We start from the raw sequence: 21,982 nt of genomic DNA, 5'->3' as shown, positions 1-21,982 counted from the left end.
AGAACTGGCTTTGACAAGCTCTGTGGCCTTTGGACAAGAACAAACTGGGAGGAGGGTAGAGAGAATAGTGCAACAATGAATGAATGGAAACCTAAAATCTCTGTAAATGTTTATGAAAATTAATAAAATTATAGAAAAAAAAGTGGTCTCCAGACAGCGGACAAATACGCAGCCCTTGCTAATTTAGACAATATCTTCAGTGCTGGGCAAGGTGGTGATCAGGGAAGTGGTTTTGGGACCACAGCTAAAGCCCCCGCTGCTTCTGTGGTTTCGGTTCCCAGTCAACCAAGTGCGTCTTCGAACAAGTATGCAGCCCTGGCCGAGCTGAACAGTGTGTTCAGCTCGGCAGTCACTTCCAGTAATGCATACACTTCCACAAGTAACGCTAGCAGCAATGTTTTTGGAACAGTACCAGTGGGTGCTTCTGCACAAACACAGCCTGCTTCTTCAAGTGTGCCTGCTCCTTTTGGAGCTACACCTTCCACAAAACCATTTGTTGCTGCTGCTGGTCCTTCTGTGGCATCTTCTACAAATCCATTTCAGATCAATGCCAGAGGAGCAGCAGCGGCAACTTTTGGCACTTTGTCCATGAGCATGCCGGCAGGGTTTGGCACTCCTGCGCCCTACAGTCTGCCCACCAGCTTCAGCGGCAGCTTCCAGCAGCCTGCCTTCCCAGCCGAAGCCACTTTCCCCCAGCAGACAGCTTTTTCTCAGCAGCCCAATGGTGCAGGCTTTGCAGCATTTGGACAAACAAAGCCAGTGGTGACTTCTTTTGGTCAAGTAGCTGCAGCTGGAGTATCTAGTAATCCCTTTATGACTGGTGCACCAACAGGACAGTTTCCGGCCAATCCTTTCTTATAGCCTCCTGTAGACACTTTAATGGAATGGACTTTGATGTGGTCACATTACATCTCTCCGCCTCTTGCACTGTTGTTTTGTTTCACTGATCTTAGCTTTAAACACAAGAGAAGTCTTTTTAAAGGCCTGCATTGTGTATTCAGCACCAGATGATGTGTGCAAAACAGAGGGCTCCGGGAACAACTTTTAACCTGTGAATTGGCAGAAGTGGTAGCAGTATCGTGCATATTAAAAATTGGCTAATATTAAGTTATTGCAGATACCATACTCATCATGCTGCAGTCCTGTACATATTTTTTCTTAGAAATTAGCTATTTGTGCATATCAGTATTTGTAACTTTAACACACTGTTATGTGAGAAATGTTACTGAGGAAATAGATCAGCCACTTTTAAGGTGCTGTCATATACCTTGGATTGAATGACCCAAAACCATTTTAACCATTGCTACTGGAAAGTTACAAGTCAGAATTGGAAAGTTTTACTCATTCTTGAATTTTTCCTTTCTAAAGAGCTCTTCTATTTATACATGCCTAAATTCTCTGAAGATGTGGAGGGATCCCTGTCTGCGTATAATAAAGCTGATCATGTTTTGCTACAGTTTGCAAAATAATAAATATTAGAAAATTTTTAAAAAGTTCAAAGTGTAACTCAGTCTTTGTGTATTAGACCACATGTGACTCACCTTCTGCTTCTCTTAAGACCTACTACCTTTACTCCTGAGCTCAAGCCATTAAAAATTAGTTTTGCTTATATACTTTATCCTGCATGAAACACTATCTTCTTACAAATTCCTTATTAAAACAAGTTCATATCCTTATAAAACAACTTAGTTGGGATGTTACCTCTTATGAGAAGTCTTCCTATCTCTTTTCTACTGTGGATTTTGGATCCTTCCCATATGGAAATTCACCTGGCCCCTAGGATTTGGCTGCCTTTTGGGAGCCATAAAATGCATACCTGTATTTTTGTCTGACTTAATATAGGTTGATGAGCATTCCATTAAGGGACTTTTAACCTTGTACTTTGGAGGCAAATAATAAGAATCTGTTGATGAGTGAATGCAAACTTCATTCAATGGTAATTTATTTAATTTAAATAGAATTTTTATTTTGTATTTGTTTACTTTCAAAGTTCATGTACACTGTTTTTCACACCAGATATTTGATATTTCCTTTACTTACCCTCCCTCCACCCATCAAGTTATATGACCCCCACCCATCTTCACCCTTTTCCATTCCCTGCCCCCCTGATACTCATATACATTTTACAATAATGGTCTTATACAGTATTTGTCCTTATGGGACTGAATTAGTTGACTTAGCATAATGGTCTCCAGCCCCTCCCCAGTTAGTTAGTGATTTGATGGGGTGGCATTAATAAACTCAGAATTCTCTAAAAATTTTGTTGTTGTTGTTATGTGCCATCAAGTCACTTGCAACTCATAGCGACCCTATGTACAAGAGCTCTAAACACCGTTCTATCCTGTGCCAAACTAGCCATCTCAAACGGACTCATTCCTACCAGTCCAGTCACAGAATTGATCCATCTCGTCAAGGGTCTTCCTCTCCTGCGCTGCCCCTCCACTCTTCCAAACATGATGTCCCTCTCCAAGGACCAGTTCCTCCTTTCAACATGCCCAAAATATGTCAGATGAAGCCCCAGAATCCTGACTCCAAGGAGCATTCCGGCTTCACCTTCTCCAGGACAAACCTGTTTGTTCTCCTAGCAGTCCATGGTATATCCAACACTCTTCTCCAGCACCACAGCTCAAAGGCATCAATTCTCTTTTCATCATCTCTATTCACTGTCCAACTCTCCGATGCATAGCACGTAACTGCGAAGACTATAGCCTGGATCAGGCGTACCTTAGTCTCCAGCCTGATGTCGTTGCTCTTCGGTACTCTTGAGAGGTTCCTCACAGCTGACTTTCCCAATGCAATTAATCTCTTGATTTCCTGGCTGCTATTACCAAGAGTGTTGACTGTGGAGTCAAGTAAACTAAAGCTGTTAACTATCTCAGTCTCTTCACCATCCATGCTGATGCTGCCAATTGGCCCAGTGGTGAGAATCTTTGTTTTCTTGATGTTGAACTTCAATCCACATAGGAAGCTTCAGTCTTTGACCTTCGACAGCAAACGCTTCAGGTCCTCCTCAGTTTCAGCAAGCAGGGTTGTGTCATCTGCATAAAGCAGGCTGTTGATGATTCTTCCACCAATTCTGATGCTACATTCCTCCTCGTATAGCCCAGCATCTCAGATGATCTGTTCTGCATACAGATTGAAAGGTATGGAGATAAGAATACATCTCTGACGACCCCATTCTTGATTTTGAACCATGTAGTGTCTCCTTGCTCTGTTCTGATGACTGCCTCTTGGTCCAAGTATAGGTTTCGCAGTAGCACAATCAAAAGTTTTGGGATTCACATTCTTCTAGAGTCAGCCACAGCTTCTTGAGATCCACATAGCAAAAGCCTTTGCATACTCAATGAAGCACAGATAGACATTCTTCTGGTATTCTTTGCTTTCTGCCAAGATCAATCTAACATAAGCTATAATATCCCTAGTACCACGGCCTCTTCTAAATATGTATCAGTTATAAAACTATAGTTATATGGTTATAAGGCTGACATCAGTTTTCTCCAGCCTGCAAAATCAGTTACTTTGTCTTAAAATTCTGTTTCCTTTCTTAGTTATGTAAAATAGTTTAAACTGTCTGTTAACCAGGGGAGGAAATGCATCTTTCTTAAATTATCATTTACCTCTTTAAAACGGTTTTTCCCAGTCATGTGTAAATTGTATCTTAATCTGCCTGTATACCAGGGATGAAAATGTGCCCTTCCTTAATTACTAGTATTTGTATATGAACTGGATGTGCTCACCAAGTTGTGCCAAGATATCTGGAGGACAACCACCTGGCACTGACTGGACGAGATCTATACTTTTTCCCATTCCAAGGTGATCTGACAGAGTATGGACATTATTGAACAGTATCATTGATATCACATACAAGCAAGATTCTGCTGAAGATTATCCAAAAACGACTGGAACAGCACATCAACAAAGAACTGCTTGAAGTGCAGGCTGTATTTAGAGGAGGACGTGGCACTAGAGACATTATAGCGAATGTCAGATGGATCTTGGCTGAAAGCAGAGAGTACCAGAGGAATGTCTATCTTCGTTTCATTGACTATGAAAAAGGCACTTGACTGTGTGGATTACAACAAACTATGGCTGTCTCTGAGAAGAATGGGAATCCCAGAACACTATATTGTGCTTATGCAAAACCTATCCTTGGACCAGGAGGCAATTGTGAGAACAGAACAAGGAAACACTGCATGGTTCAAAATTGGGAAAGGTGTGTATCAAGGATGTGACCTATGTCCATATCTTTCAATCTATATGCAGAACAGAATATCTAGGGGGTTGTACCCTATGAGAAGCGTGGCATCAGAATTTGAGGTAGACTCATCAACAGTCTGTGTTATGCAGATGACACATCCTGCTTGCTGAAACTGAAGAGGACCTGAAGTGCTTGCTGCAGAAGGTCAAGAACTGCAGCCTTCAATATGGATTGAAGCTCTTTTTTTTAAAAAAAATTAATAATTTCAGTGAACATCTACAGAGATTTTGGACTTCCATTCATTCATTGTTACACTTTTTTCCCTGTCCACCCCACCCCCACCCCCAGTTCGCTCCTCTCCTTCATTGGTACACACACACACACACACACACACACACACAAATGGATTGAAGCTCAACATCAAGAAAACAAAGATTCTCACCACTGGGCCAATTGGTAGTATCATGATAGATGGGAAAGGGATTGAGATTGTTGACAGTTCAGTTTGCTTGGCTCTACATTCAACTTTCTTGGTACCAGCAGCCAGGAAATCAAAATATGAATTGCACTGGGAAAGTCTGCTGTCAGAGATCTTTGTAAGGTACTGAATAGCAAAAATGACAATCTGGAGACTAAGGTGCACCTGATCTAGGCCATGGTCTTTGCAATTACTAGCTATGCATCAGAGAGTTGGACAATGACTAGTTGGTGCCTTTGAGTGGTGATACTGGAGAAGAGTCTTGAATATACCATGGACTGCTAGGAGAACAAACAGGTTCATCTTAAAGAGGGTAGGACCAGGTTGCTCTTTGGAAGCAAGGATTCTGCAGCTTCATCTGACATATTGTGGACTTGTTGCAAGGCAGGATCAGTCCTTGGAGAGGAACATCATGCTTGGGAGGGTGGAGGGACAGTGCAGGAAAGGAAGACCTTCAAAGAGATGGATTGGTTGTTACTGGGGTAAAGGGGATAGGTGTGTTGGAGATAATAAGATTAACAAGAGATAGAGCTGGGTTTAGAGCTGTCGTACACAGGATTGCTATGAGTTTCAGGTGACTCTATGGCACATAACAACAACAAATAACATAGATGAACTGTTCTTTTCAAATGTAGAAATTCTGTAACTTTACTACCAAAAGTGTATTGGTAAGTGAGTTAATTATCCCTAGTATAAAAACCGATGGCCATGCTCACATGGAGAGGCAGTTTTTGAGGCAAACTTGCTTCCTCCTAGATCTGTAATAAAGTGGTTATGGATATTGCAATCCGTCTGTCTTATTGGCAATCTCCTACAGAAAGAACCCCTTACATTCAGTAACAATTTTCATAATAATTGCTCCTTCATGCTGTGTTATATTCCATTGTGTGAATATACCATACCACAATTTCTCAATTCATTCAACTGTGGTTGGACATCTGGGCTGTTTACATGTTCTCACAATGGTGAATAATGCTGCTATGATCATTGGTGAACAAATCTCTGTTTGTGCCTCAATTCTAATTTGCTCAAGGAAACTCTATAAACTTTGTTAAATGTCGATGGTTGTAGAGGGGCTTCAGGCCTTTTGTTCATGGGATCACTATAAGTCATGCTTGAAAGTAGGCAATCAACAACAACATATTCCAAGCGGTGGAATAGCTAGATTATGTTGAATTTCTATGTTCAGCTTTCTGAGGAAATACCAAACTGTCTAAAGAGTGGTTGTACCTTTAAACAAAAAAATATACTAGTTTATTTATAAAATTCGAATACATTGTTTTTCAGACCAGATTCTTCCAATTTCCCTCACCCCTCATCAAATTGTATCATCTCATGATTAATCCCCCCAGCACACCCTCAGCCTTCTGCTTCCACTCTCCCTGGCCCCCAATATTCATACTCATTCTACAATAATAGTTTTATACAATATTTGTCCTTGTGGGACTGATTTAGTTCACTCAATGGTACTTTTTAGACCTTTTCTTTCTATCTCCTTGGGCTCCCTCAGGGCTGTATGCTACCGATACAGTCTTGCTTATATTTTTAAGAAAATATTTCACCTGTTATTGAATATCTAAATACTAAAATATGAATTATAACACATATTCACACACTTGCCACCCAGATTTAATAATTTAATTTTTAGTTATTTTAATCTCACAGAGTTTTTGGTTAGAGAGCATATTTTCAGAAACCTTTTATTAGAAGACTTCCAGAATGGTGGAGAAAGTGCTCCAAAATTCTGCTGCTCCATAAAACAATGAAATACACAAAAGTTTAAAAATCAAGTTTTTAGAATTCTGGAAATTACTAGAAGGATTAAAATAATACAAGGGGTATGGATTAAATAATATGGTCTGAATTTTGGTAAGAATGACAGGAAATGACAAAGGAAATGCTGATGAATGAGATCAATCAGAACTGATCTTGACAAAGATTGTGGCAATATAACAATAGAAACTGACCCGCAGGGAATGCAGCAATATTATGATAAAAACAGACTCTGAAGGAATGTGGCAAAACAACAGACTCAAGGAAAAGACAAACAAGGCGGTCAAATATCACCCGACATCTATGATAAGGAATGCACCACCAGCTGTGTAAACCACAGTCCTGGCTAGAAAAGGATACATAAACATTTTTGTAAGATAAAGACAGGGGGTAAGTCTACACTGACTCATAGTCTGTTATGAACGTCTAATAAACCTCAATTTCTTTTTCTTGCTCTTACCTGGTATTGGTTTCTTTCTTATATATCCGGTTAGAACTTTCTAGTTCTTACTCAAAGAGGCCCCAAAATCCATTATTGTAGAATGAGTATAAGGATCCAAGGCAGTGGGTGGGGTGGGTGGAAGCAGATGGATGAAGAGTGCAGAGGGAGGGGGGATTAATCATGGGGTTATACAATTTGATGGGGCTGAGGGAAATTAGAAGAATCTGTCCTGCAAAACAATAAACTAAAATATAAATATTATATAAATAAATATAAACATATATATGTATGTAATAGTATATATATGTATATATATGATATGTATATATATATACACACACACATACACATATATATGTATATATGTGTGTGTGTGTATATAAAGAGGCCCCTGGACATCTTTTTTAAATCATCCCCTTGACAAGAATAGTAAGTTTTATGGTGCTTTCAACTTCCCTTTTACCCCAGCCTTCTCCCTAAGCCCTAGCAGCTTTGTAACTATAATGTTGGTGAAATCTCGCTGCCTAATAATTAATAGAAGGAGTCCATGCCTAGAGAAATATCACTATCTCAGACTCTTGGAAAATTCCACTTTCATAGTTTGTTTTTAATTGAACTGGTTCACTGTGATTTAGAAATACTGAATCCCAGGCCTTGTTGCTATTTGCTATCAGTAGAACGGATCCATAGCTGAACCTGCAGGGGGTCTTCAGAGGTAGACGTTTTCAGAGCTTGGGGGGAGGTTGTCCATTTCTCTCCCAAGGGAAGATCTCCATATTGTAGATTTGACCTGTGTGCCTTTTGAATTGCAACGCTGCTTCTTACCACTATGCCACCAGAACTTCCCAGCAGCAGTTGCAAAGTTCAAAGAATCAATAAAGAGAAATGGGAGGGAAGGAGGCAGAAGGTGAGGAGGGGAGGAAATCACTAGAATAACAGAGATTGTTGAGTGGTGAGGGGTAGGGGTTTGGGGGTGATTGTGGTGTAGCTTGTGTGAAGAACTTAGCAAAGAGCTGACGGGGATCTGAAAACAAGGGATAAAGGTAGATATAGATCATAGAAGGACCAATGGTGATTGATATTTTGTTTTTTATTAATCTACATGAGTAGTCATTTAAAACAAAATGTGAATGAAGGAATGTGTGAAACACATTATACATGAATGACATACAATATATAAGAATTTCATATACCAACCAATATCAAATAAAAATAAAGTGGAAAGAGATAAAAATAATAATCTAGTTATTATTGTTGTTATGTGCCGTCAAGTCATTCGCGACTCAAAGCGACCCTGTGTACAACAGCCCTAAACTCTGCTCTGCCTGTGCCAATTGCACTGTCTCCAACAGCCCCACCCCGATTACCCCAGTCACTGAATCAATGTACCTCAGAGAGGGCCTTCCCCTCCTGCACTATCCCTCCACCCTCCAAAGCATGATGTCTCTCTCCAAGAACAGGTCGGTCCCTCCTTACAACATGCCCAAAGTATGTCAGACAAAGCCTCAGAATCCTTGTCTCCAAAGAAAAGCCCGGTTTAACCCTCTCCAGGCTGAATCTGTTTGTTTCCTTAGCAGTCCATGGTACACTCAATACTCTTCTCCAGCACCACAACTCAAAGGCATCAATTCTCCTTCTATCCTCCCTAGTCATTGTCTAACTCTCTGATGCATAGCAAGTGATTGCAAAGACCATGACCTGTATCAGATGCACCTTCGTCTCCAGAGTGACACCATTGCTCTTTAGTACTTTGGAGAGGTCCCTAACAGCAGGATTTGCCATCACATTTTTTAATTTCCTGGCTGCTGGTGCCAAGAGTGTTGACTATGGAGCCAAGCATTCTAAAACTGTGAACAATCTCAAGCTCTTCACTATCCATCCTGAAGCTGCAAATTGGTCCAGTGGTGAGAATCTTTGTCTTCTTGATATTGAGCCTTAATCCATATTGAAGGCTGCAGTCCTTGACCCTCTGCACCAAGCACTTCAGGTCCTCCTCAAGTTTCAGCAAGCAGGGCTGTGTCATCTGCATAACACAGATTGTTGATACATCTTTCACCAATCCTGACACTACACTTCTCATAGAGCCCAGCCTCCTGGATGATCTGTTCTGCATACAGCCCTTCCCAATTTTTTTAAAAAAACAAACCTATACAAAGTTTATTTGATTCACACTTGAAACCTCAAGCTTTTTTTCCTTCAGTTTTCTTCTAATATCAGTGCAAACTGATAAAATGGGAATTGATTACTATTCTTCCAGACCTTCCCAATTTTTAACCATGCAGTGTTTCCTTGCTCTGATTTGATAACTGCCTCTTGGTCCAAGTATAGGTTTTGCATTAGCATGATCAAGTGTTCTGGCATTCCCGTTCTTCTCAGAGTCAGCCACAGTTTGTTATGATCCACACAGTCAAGTGCCTTTGCATAATCAAGGAAACATGGATAGACATTCCTCTGGTTTTCCCTGCTTTCAGTAAAGATCCATCTAACATTAGCTTCAATATCCCTAGTACCACGACCCCTTCTAAACCCAGTCTGCATTTCTGATAATCCTCTGTTGATGTGTTGTTCCAGTTGTTTTTGGATAATCTTCAGCAGAAACTTGCTTGCATGTGATATTAATGATATTGTTTGATTATTTCCACACTCTGTCCGGTCACCTTTCTTTGGAATGGGAACAAATATAGATCTCTTCCAGTCATCCAGCCAGGTGGTAGTCCTCCAGATTTCCACACTCTGTCCGGTCACCTTTCTTTGGAATGGGAACAAATATAGATCTCTTCCAGTCATCCAGCCAGGTGGTAGTCCTCCAGATTTCTTGGCACAAGTTGGTGAGCATATCTAGAGCAGCATCTGTTAGTTGAGCTTTGTCAATTGATATACCATCAACTTCCGGGGCCTTATTTTTTGCAAATTCAAAGCAACTTGAACTTCCTCCTTCATCACCACAGGCTCTTGCTCATATGTTGTTTCATGGAATTCTTGTGTCTGCCAATTCCTTTTGGTATAATGACTGTATACTCTTCCATCTTCTTTTAACACTTCCTGGATCATTTAATATTCTGCTCAAAACATCCTTAAGTATTGCGACTTGGGGCTTGAATTTGTTCTTCCTATGTACAATAATCAAGTTAAAGTAAAAATAAAAAAACTCAGCTAACAAATGTTGGAGAAAATGCAGAGAGATCAGAACTGTTCTCTACTACTGGTGGGATTGCAAAATGGTACAATTGTAATGGAAGGGAGTTTGGCATTTCCTCAAAGAGTTGAACTCAGAAATCCCATATAATCTGGCTATTCTACTGCTAAGAATATATTCTGGTGAAATCAAAACCGAAAGAGAATGGACATTTGTACATCTACATTCATAGAAGCATTATTCACAACAGCAAGAAAATGGAAGCAGCTCAAATGTCCATCAAAAAAAGAATGGAGTGAGAAATTGTAGTGCATTTACACTATGAAATACTATAATACTAAAATACTTGGAAGAGACTAGAAAACATTTTGCTGAGTGAACTATCTCTGTCACATAAGGACAAATATTGCATAAGGCCACTGTTGTAAAAATAAGAGAAAGCGAGCATAAAAAGGGGAAAGGGGAAAGAATTGAAATAGCAGAGGTTGGTGGGGTGAAGTAATGGGAAAGGCTCAAGTGGGGCTTGAAAAGATAAGGTGTTAACAGGCATAGAGTAATGGTCACTAATGATATAAAATATAATATATAATGTGGAAGAAGGATAGGCAATCTCCTTCAGCGAGAGAGGAAACCTGCCTCTGAAAATCTGCAGGAAGGTTGGTTCAGACTTGATGGTACACATCAAGAAGAACAACAACATATGAATGATTATATGAAGCACAAAGTACATATACAAAAGTCATGTATATGAATGATTATATGCGTAACAATAAAACATTCTGAAAATTATTAGAGGCAATTATTTAAAATTATAGTAGTCTGAGAAGATAGCAATAATTGCAACAGATAAGGAACGGATCAAAAATTTAAGAGGCGACTTGGAGATCTCTATAGTGGTCTTTGAAAAGATCGAGCACATTCTTGGGAATCTACATGCCTATGCAGGACTGTCATGACAAGGAATGACATGAAGTTCAAAGCCTTTAGCATGAATTATATTTCAATATAAAGAAAACAAAAAAATCCTCAAAAGTAGACCAACAAACAACATCATGGTAAATGGAGAAAATATTGAAGTTACCAGTGTTTTCATTTTACATGAATCATATATATATATATGATTATGATATGAATCATACACACACACACACACACACACACACATTTTTACAGAAAATTTGGGTTTCATTCATTCATTGTTGCACATTTCCCCTCCTCCCTCTCCTTCCTCTTTAAGTCACTTTGCGAATATTTAATATATGATGGGTTTCCAGAAGAATAGTATTGGAAGAAGTACACCCAGAGTGCTCTTCGATTTAATCTCACATGTGTTGAGCATGTTTTCAGGAGGGGTCAGTCTCTAGAGAGGGACACCATGCTTGGAAAAACAGAAATACAAAACAACAGATTAGCACAAGATTGCAACACCAGCTTAAGCACAGTAGAGACTGTAAAGAAGGAACAGGATGGGCAGAATTGTGGATTTTGGGGTTTTTCCCCCTGTTGTACAAAGAGATGATATCAATGAGTCAGATCTAACTTTCAGCACTAACCCCCCCCCCCCAAACCAGTCAATCCTCAGGTTCAAGATAAGTAAGAAAAAGGGGGAGGGGCTCTCAAGACATAAAGACTCAGAAGTTTTTACTAGTGCTGTTGGTGTGAGGTGTCATCGAGTTAAGTACAACTCACAGCAACCCTATGAACAACCAATCTGAACACTGTCCTATCCTATGCCATCCTCACAATCTACAACACACTCCAGCCCATTGCTGCAGTCACTGTGTCAACCCACCTGGTAGAGAATCCTCCTTTCTTTTGCGGCCATTCCACCTTCCCAAGCATGATATCTCTATGGAATAACCTTTCCTAGCAACATGTCCAAAAATGTGAAACAGTTTCATCATCTTTGCCTCCAAGGAGATGAAAAAGCAGTCATTAGAATCTGTCTCTAGGAAGGTCAGAGACTGGACTAACTAGGAAAAGATTTAAAACCATTTATTATAAGTTTATTTCAAGAACTAAAGAAATCTATGCTGTTCAACAATTAAAGCATGAGAATGATATCTCACCAAGTAGAAAACAACAATAAGGAAATAAAAATGAAATTCTAGAATTGATAAGTACAGTACATTAGAGACTAAAAATCTTTTGTAAGGGCTGAACAGTAGATTTCACAAGGCAGAAAAGAAGAAGTAAACTTAAATATGTTAGTGGGGATAATGATGTCAGAGGAACAAAATGCAGTAAAAAAAATAACAAAAATAACATCTCCAGAGACATGTGGAACAGTGTGAAGCATACTAGCTTATGTATGATGGAAGCTGCAGAAGAATACTAAAGAGAATGGGGTAGAAAGAATTATCTAAAGTAATAGCGACCCCAAACTTCTATTTTTTAAAAAATTAATTTATTTTTAAATTTTTTCACATTCTCAAGCTGGTTTTAATATTTTTCTTTTTTTCTTTTCACTGTTGTACGTTCCCCAAGCCTACCCCACAATATATATACCCCTTGTTCCAGATTGTTCTTATACATATAATGCATAATCATCTATTCCTTTCAATCAGTTCTTCCCCTCATTTGTTCTAATGCAGTGCTCATTATTTATCCACCTTCCCCCTATTACCTCCCCATCACCCCCATGTCTTCTTATTTTATAACAGTGGCATTATGTAGTATTTGTCCTTTTGTGACTGAAATATTTCACTAAGCATAATGTCCTCAAGGCTCCCCCATGTAGTGTACTGTTTTACTATTTCATTCAAACTCCCCATTTTTGGTGAAAAATATTAATCTATATCACCTGTTGTTGTTATTGTTGTTAGCTCAATAAAATAGTAGAATAAACTTAGGGATCTGTACCTAGACAGATTATAAGCAAATTGATGAAATCCAAAGACTGATAGATAATTTTGGACCTTGCAATAGGAAAACAACTTAATACATACAAAATAACTTCAAAGAGATTAGTGGCTATATGAGGAAACTATAGAGGACAAAAGTCAATGAAATTAGATAAATCAAAGGGTTGAAAGAAAAACATTATTAAAGAAAACTAGGGAGCTCTGGTGGAACAGTGGTAAGAGGGTGCATTGCAACCCCGAAGATACGCAGTTTGATTCCACCAGTTGTTCTGTAGGAGAAGGATGGGCAATCTCCTTCAAATTAGATTAACTGCCTCTGAAAACCTGCTATGGGTCTGCTATGAGATGGTTCTGACTCAATGGAACACAATAAAAACAAAGTAATCAGAATTACTTTTTGAAATGAAATTTCAAGATAGAAACTGAGAACTTTTGTCACTTAAGCCTTGTTTTCCCCAAAAAATATTAAAGAGAGGTCAAAATCTGGCCAACCAACTGGAAGAGATCCGTATTTGTTTCTATTCCAAGGGATTTAACAGAATGTGGAAACTCAACAGAATCATTAATATCACACACAAGCAAAATCTTCCTGAAAAATATTTAAAAATAGTTTTGACAATATATCAACAGGGAACTGTCAGAAACTGAAGCCAGATTCAAAAAAGGCTGTAGAATGAGGTATACCATTACTAATGTGAGACGGCTTTTGGCTGAGAACAGAGAACATTACAGAGATGCTTACTTGTGTTTTATTGACTATGCAAAGGCATTTGACTGTATGGATCTTCACAAATTAACACTAAGAAGAATGGGAATCCCAGAAAACTTAAGAGATACATAGACCATGAAGCATTTATTTGAACTGAAAAAATTAGGAAAGTTGTAAGTCAGGGTTCTATCTTTTCTGAAATGTTAGCAAATTAGTATGCTTAGCAAAACATCCGAGAAGTTGAACTATGTGAAGAGGAATGTGGCATTAGGACTAGAGGATGATTTATCAACAACCTGTGTTAATGATTCAGCCTCACCTACTGAAAGTAAAGTGGACTTGAAACACTAACTGAAAAAGATCAGAAACTATAGCCTTCATTATGGATTACACCTTAATATTAAAAAAAATTAAAACCTGTACAACTGAATTAATAGACAACATTATGAAAAACAGGGAAAAGAATTGAAGTTCTCAAAAAATCCACTTTACTTCACAAAGTACAATCAACAAACTTGGAAATAGCAGTTAAGAAATCAAATGTACCAACACACTGTGTAAATGTGCTGTCAAGGAGTTCTTCAAGAACTGAAGAGCAAGAATGTCAGTTGGGTTTTTTATTTCTTTTCTTTTTTAATATTTCTTTCCCCCCCCCAAACATTTATTGTTACACACTTTCCTCCCTGCCCACTCCTCCCCTCCAGTTTGCTTTTCTCTTTGACAAAAGAAAAAAAATTATTTCATTGTTATGCAATCCCACCACCACCTCCTCTCCATCCACTTTACTATGCAGCTCTTATTCTGGACTCTTGTCATACAAATAATAACTAATAATATATTCCATTTAAATAGTTCTCTCCTTCATCTGTTTCAATGCAATGCAGTGTACATCATTTATCCCCTCTTCTTAAGTCTCTCCCCAACCCCATGTCAGTCCTGTTTGATAAAAGCATTATATAGTATTTGTCTTTTTGTGACTGAGATATTTCACTCAGCATAATATCCTTCATGGTCACCCATTTTGTATAATATTTTATGAGTTAAATGGGGAAATTCTAGACTTTTTAACAAATAATGTTGGCAAAATTGGAAAACTGCAGAAAACTCAAACAAGATCCACACTTCACACTATACACAAAACCCAACTCAAAGTGGATCAAGGACCTAGAACTAAAACCAAGGACTACAAACATTTTTAGAGAAAATCTTAGTTGTTTAAAAAATGTTTTTGTTGTTATGTGTCACTGAGTCGCCTGTGACTCATAGCAACACTATATACATCAGTCCTAAACCCTACTCTATGCCATGCCAATCTTACTGTCTCTGACACACCTACCCCATTACCCCAGTCACTGATTCAATCCATCTCATCAAGGGTCTTCCTCTCTTGTGCTGTCCCTCCACACTCCCAAGCATGACGTCCCTCTCCACGGACTGGTCTTGCTTTACAACATGTCCAAAATATGTCAGATGAAGCTTCAGAATCCTTGCCTCCAAGGAGCAGCCTGGCTTTACCCTCTCTGGGACAAACCTGTTTGTCACTGTATTAGAAGGAATTGGCTGATACAGAAGAATTTCATAAAATAATATATGAGCAAGAGCGTCTGGTGATGAAGGAGGAAGTTCAAGTTGCTCTGAAAGACTTGGCAAAAAACAAGGTTCCAGAAGTTAACGGCATACCTACTGGCATATTTCAACAGACGCTGCCCTGGATGTGCTCACTAAGTTGTGCCAAGAAATCTGGAGGAAGTCCAGCTGCCCAACTGAGTGGAAGAGATCAATATTTGTTCCCATTCCAAAGAAAGGTGACCCGACAGAGTGCGGAAATTATTGAACAATATCATTAATATCACATACAAGCAAGATTCTGCTGAAAATCATCCAAAAACGACTGGAGCACATCAACAGAGAACTGCCAGATGTACAGACTGGGTGTAGATGAGGTACTAGAGATATTATAGTTAATGTTAGATGGATCTTGGCAGAAAGCAGAGAGTACAGAGGAATGTCTATTTGTCCTTCAACGACTATGCAGAAGCTTTTGACTGTGTGGATCACAACAAGCTATGGCTGACTCTGAGAAGAATTTTTGTGTCAGAGGTCTTATAAAATAGTTGACTGGCTTATGTTGTGCAGCATTATTTGTTCTACATTCAGGCATTTTGTGCAGTATTAAATGAATTAATGATAATTTTTTAAGACACTCTTGTTTTTGTGGTATTGCTGATTCATTTTCATGAGAAAGTTTACTAAGTTTCTTGGAGTTACCTTATAAGTTTCTATTAAGTTCAAAATTTCCTTCACTTCCTCTCCAGTTAAAGAACTGTAACTACACTTGTAGTTCCTTCTTTTTGCACTGTAACTGTCCTTGTTTATGGGCTGATATCTCTGGTTCCCTACTTTTAGTGATGTACATTTACTAAACTTTGTCTTTTTCTGTGTTTGGGCCAATTTCTGAATGATGTGGTCATTTATGTATGTTAATTTCTGTTTGTTGTCTGCTATTGTTGGTGCTCAGCCAAGAGAAATCCCATCATATTTAAGTAAGATCTTGTTGAAAATCATTAACAATCTACTAAAACAGTACAACAGGAAACTGCTAGAAATTTAGACTAGATATCCCTGTGGCACAAGGGATATCACTGCTGATTGCAGACAGATCTTGGCTAAAAGCAGAGAATACCAGAAGGATATCTATTTATGTTTTATTGACTATGCAGATAACAAAGATAGAGTAGTTTCTAGTGCTATAGGATGGGATAGTGGAAAAATGGAAAACAGCAATTCAAGCTGGTTGATTTGATTTGAAACCCAGCTGAGAATTTTACACAGAATCAGAATCCATAGTTTCACAAGATCCCTGGGTGATTCTTATATGTCTTATCAAAAAAGTATATTCTGATTCATTTTATTTGGAATAGAATTGCACGTTTTTTTACAAGAAATCCAACCAGAACTAAACAGTTCAAAGCCATGGTGAAAATGATACTGAAGGGCATAGGCCATCTTAGAGTAATGGAAATGTTCTAAAATGAAATAATACTGATAGTTCTACAATTCTATGACTACACTACAGAATTCTGAATAGTATTTGAAAAGGTTAATTATATGATTTCATTTATATTTATATGATTATATTTTACTTATAAGGCAGCTAAATTGTTAGTTGAGGATACAGATTAAGAGACAGATAAAACAAACACTTGTACGTCAAATCACTCTGGCATCTCTTGAGACCTTAAGTAATCTTTGCTGAAGTTAGAAAGACTCTTGCATTACTTGAGAAAACAAAATCTGATAGGAGTAATAATCTTGCAAATTAGAAGCTAAGGACTCCAGCTGGGAGCATGGATGGGTTTTCCTTCATTACACTCATTTTTTTCCGCAACTGTTTACACTGGCATTATATGGTAACCCGGAATCTGAATTGCATAAAGGCTACCTCTCCATTCTAGTCTATGAGTAAAAGGAAATTTGAACATAACCATTCTTATCCAAGTGAAATGAAGAAAGAGAATGTAGAAGAGTGCAACATGAAGAGCAGGGCATCTGCAATTTTCTTTCTGAACAGAAAAAATGATCTAAAATTTCATCCTCATGAAATGTCATGAAGAACTCCAACATTAGCAAGTGATATACACACAATCAGGAACAGTAATTCCTAAATAATAGCATGGGTGTGTGGCTAGCCTCTTCACCTTCAAAATGTTCACTTCACAGAGGCATCTAACAATTTCTGGATATTGGTAAAAAGAGAACAATTTAAAAAAATAAAAAAAGAGAGAACAATTAAAAGCATATGCTAAGTGAACTAAGTCACACAAGGACAAATAATGTATAAAATCATTATTGTAGAATGAGTATGAGGATCTAAGGTGGGTGGAAATAGAGGGATGAGGATGGGAGGGTAGGGTATTAATTGGGGTTGCACAGTTTGATGGGTGGGTGTGGAGAAGGAAATGGGAAGGATCTTTTGTGAAAAACAATGTATTCAACCTTGTAAATACATCAGAATAAAATTTTTTTAAAAAGTAGTCCATCAGCAAAAGGTTCTCTTCTATATGCTGGTGTTAGGTACCATCACAACTCACAGTAATCCTATCACCAAAAAGATCTGAACTCTGCCCTATCCTGTGCCATACCCATGAACTTCAATATGGTGGAGTCTATTGTAACAGTAATGGTGTCAACCCATCTTGTTGAGGGCTTCTTTTCCCTGGTCCTCCATCTTTCACAGCATAATGTCTTTTTCCACTGACTGATGCTTTCCAAAAAAATGCCCAAAAATATGTGACAAGTTTACCTATCCTTGCCCCTAAGAAACACCCTGATTGCATTTCTTTGAAGATAGACTTGTTTATTCTTGTAGTAGTCCATGGTATATTACATACCCTTCTCCAACACAATAATTTAAAGGTATCTTTTGTCATCTTTATTCACTGCCAAACTGACAGATGCACAGGAAACAATTGTGTTTCTACTATCCTTCATTCACATTATGTTTCATACAGTCATTCCCATTTATTATGTTTTATAAAGTTAATCATCATTGAACTATGCCCACCCTATCCTTCTTGATCCCCGCTGGGTCCTTCCCATTTCTTTTACCTCCTCCCTCCAATCGCCAAATTGTGTAACCCTATGATTTCCCCCTGCCCGTCCTTACCGCTCTGCTCCCACTCTCTCCCTCCTTGGATCCCCATACACATTTTACTAATTATCCTTCTGTTTTTACAATAATGGTCTTATGCAGTACTTATCTTTATGAGAATGAGTTAGTTCACTCAGCATAATGCCCTCCAGTCTCCACCAAGTAATGTAGCAATTTTCAAAATCATTGCTCCTATATACTTTGTAGTATTGCATCATGTGAAAGTACCAAAATTTCTCAATCCTTTCCATTGTGATTGGACATTTGGGCTGTTTCCATGTTCCTGTGATCATGAATAATGTTGCTATGAACATTTGTGTACAAATCCCCGTTTGTGTCTCACTTCTAATTTCCTTGGGGTACATTTCTAGCAGTGGAAATGCTGGGTCATATGGAATTTCTATGTTCAGCTTTTTGAGGAATTGCCAAACTGCCTTCCAGGATGGTTACATCACTTTACAATCTCACCAACAGTGTTTGTGAGTCCCTACCTCTCCACTCCCCATGACAGTTCTCCTATCCTTGGAGAGGTCCTTGATAGTAGATTTTCTCAATGCAGCAAGTCTTTCTATTTCTCTTTTTTAAGAAAATAATCCAACTTAGTTTGAACATGCACAGTGTTGTGTAACCAGAATCTTTAATTGCAAGACATTTTTATTAAACTAAAAGAAAATTTGTACTGTGGATTTATCAACACTGGACATTTTATATAACATATATATTCCATTTGAAACTGATTGCATGATAGTCTCCCATGGAGCCACCCATTGACTTAGATTTCCAAGAGGCACCACCTTTGGCTCAGTATTGCAACTTCCTGTGGACTAGGCCACCAGATCTCCTTATAAACTCACTGCCATCAAGTAAAAACCAACACAGAGATGACCCTCCAGTGGGTTTTTCAAGTTGAGAGGCAACTGCTGCTACCATGGGTTTGACTGTGGATCCAAGGAAAAGGTGATTCTTGATAACATTAATCTTTTCCGCATCTACTGTGATGTTGCCTACTAGTCTAGTGTCAATGGGTTTTATTTTCTAGATATTGAGATGTACTGAAGATGTGTTGAGTAAAATAGAAGACTGTGTTGAGTTATACTGAAGGCAGGAATCTTTGATCTTCTGCAGTAAGTGGTTCAAATATTCACTATCTGCTAAAAGCTTGCATTATCTGTATTAACACAGGTTGTTGATGAAACTTCCTCCAACACTGATGTCACATAGTTCTTTATATAGTGCAGCTTCTTGAATGATCTGCGTACAGACTGAAGAGGTATGGAGAAAGGATACAATACTGATGCACACCTTTCCTGTTTAAACCATGAAGTGTTTCTTGGTTCTTTCAGGTAACTGTTTTTTGGTCTATAGATTTTGCATGAGCATATTAAAGTGTTCTGGGATTCCCATTTGTCTCAATGTTAGCCATAACTTGTTATCATCAAATTGTTATACAGTCAAGTGCTTTTGAATAGTCTGTAAAACACAAGTAAATCTCCTTTGGCTACCCTCTGCTTTATAGAAAGTTGTGAATAAGTTTGAGCTTGAGAAAAATATAAGGAATGATTGGGTTTTCTTAGCTTTGTGCTTGCTTTAGGGAGCTTTGGTGGCACAATCAGTTTGTGACTAGCTACTTTCTGTCAACTCTCTTGCTCTCTCTCTCTCTCTAACTCATAGCTGCCTCTCCACTGAGTTTCTGAGGCTGTAAATCACATGGAAGGAGACTGTCCATTTTCAACAGGACAACAGACAGGTTCATCAAGAATTATGATAGATTCAACCAGATTTGGTGTTTGCTTTTACTTCAGAAAATGCATCAATGTCTTTTTATAAGGGCTTTATTTTTACTAGAAAATCTAAATGTTGTAAATGAAGTCCTTTTTGATGGCAGCAATGTCGTTTCATCACCTTTTCCTAATTTTTTTTTTCTGGTTAAAATTGCCGAGGTATTCTGCAGCTATCTAGAGAAGCTGTTATAACAGCATATTATAAGTATCCTGTTTAAAGGCCATTTCTAGATGTGAGATGTGGTTAAAGCATAAAACACTCTAATTACAAAACTCTAGAAGCATCAGCCAGAGAAACAGCTGCATCATCGGCTCAACCACACAAATAAATCACTTTCTCAACCACAGAATTCTTGTTGTTCTGAATCCTCAGCAACACTACACTGCTGATGTTCCACTTTTCTCCAACTGCTATGGGTAAAATGGAAATCACAGTAATTTTAATTTGTAGCTCCATGCATGACTAGTAATGGAGTTGAGCATCTTTTTAAGAGACATTCCAAATCCAATGAGCTAAAATCTCAGCTCATTTTACAATCAGGTTCCTTAAACAGAAACAAAGATAGTATTTTATATTTTTTTATTTTACTATTACCAATAACTGATTTCTTGATTGCTTATGAATTTAAAAGGAAAGAAAAAAGTATAATTTTAGATGTACCCCTAACAAAAAATAATAATCATATCTGACTACACAAAATACAGGACATTGCAGATAACTTCACGAGCTAGAATATATCAGACTATAACATTGAATTGTTAGATAGCTTGTTTTGAAATTTACCACACTTTTTATAGTTAGCTTGGCTTAAGAGTTTAGAGGTTCAAACTAACTTGCTGCATGATGCATCATCTTGCTTATGTAATCTGAGTGACCTGCACATACGGTGATGTAAGTGCTATAAGCAAATGTAAGCTGACTGACTGATAATGAAGCAGTGGCAGATAACATAAACCTATTCAAATCTGATTATTAGTGAACTTGTTCTGTACAGACAACTCTCATTGCTAAGTGGTGCTTTAGTTCTGTTTTACCTGGGAACAACTTCTCATATGTTTCTAAAAAACTGGTTGACCTTTCCCAAAAGCACCTAAAGTTTATCTTAGTATTTAAGAGAGAACCACCAGAATTATCAGGAATGTCTTTATTTGGTCAGAGATATTGAGTGTCAAATATTGTCTAAATTTCATGAAACAACGTATGAGCAAGAGCCTGTGGTGATGAAGGAAGAAGTTGAAGCTGCTTTGAAAGAACAAGCAAATAACAAGGCCCCAGGAATTGACGACATACCATGTGACATATTTTAACAAACAGATAATGCCCTGGATAGTATAACCAAGTTGTGTCAAAAAATTTGAAGGACAACCACTTGGCCAGCTGACTGGAATAGATCTATATTTGTTCCTATTCCAAAGAAAGGTGACCTGACAGAGTGCGGAAATTATCGAACGGTATCATTAATATCACATGCAAACAAGATTCTGCTGAAAATGATCCAAGAACAACTGGAGCAACACGTCAACAGAGAACTAACTGCCATGTGGAGGATGGGTTTAGAACAAACTGGATATTATAACTAATGTTAGATGGATCGTGGCTGAAAGCAGGGAGTATCAGAGGAATGTCTATATGTGTTTCATTGATTATGCAAAGGTGTTGTGTGGATCACAACAAACTGGCTAACTCTGAATGGGAATCCCAGAACATCTGACCATACTTATGCAAAACCTATACTTTGACCAGGAGGGAATCATCAGAAGAGAGCAAAGAAACACTACATAACCAATTGACTGTTGTTATGTGCTGTCGAGTCACTTGCAACTCATAGCAACCCTATTTACAACAGCCCTATACTCTGTTCTGTCCTGTGGCAATCTCACTGTCTCTGACACACTCGTGCCAATTACCCCAGTCACCGAATAAATCCATCTCCTAGAGGGCCTTCCCCT

The 21,982-nt window shown here is 38.2% G+C and overlaps 1 protein-coding gene across 1 annotated transcript in view; it reads right to left on the bottom strand.

Annotated features, from left to right (window-relative positions):
• The window catches only part of PPM1L (protein phosphatase, Mg2+/Mn2+ dependent, 1L), a 616,688-nt gene that overhangs the window by 74,734 nt on the left and 519,972 nt on the right, over positions 1 to 21,982 (bottom strand). The window lies entirely within an intron of this gene.

Source organism: Elephantulus edwardii, unplaced genomic scaffold, assembly GCF_000299155.1.
Source record: "Elephantulus edwardii isolate Elephantulus edwardi_28Jun2011 unplaced genomic scaffold, EleEdw1.0 scaffold00320, whole genome shotgun sequence".
Classification (NCBI taxonomy): Eukaryota; Metazoa; Chordata; class Mammalia; order Macroscelidea; family Macroscelididae; genus Elephantulus; species Elephantulus edwardii.
The sequence above is the reverse complement of the archived record's forward strand: the minus strand, read 5'-3'. Positions and strand labels throughout refer to the sequence as shown.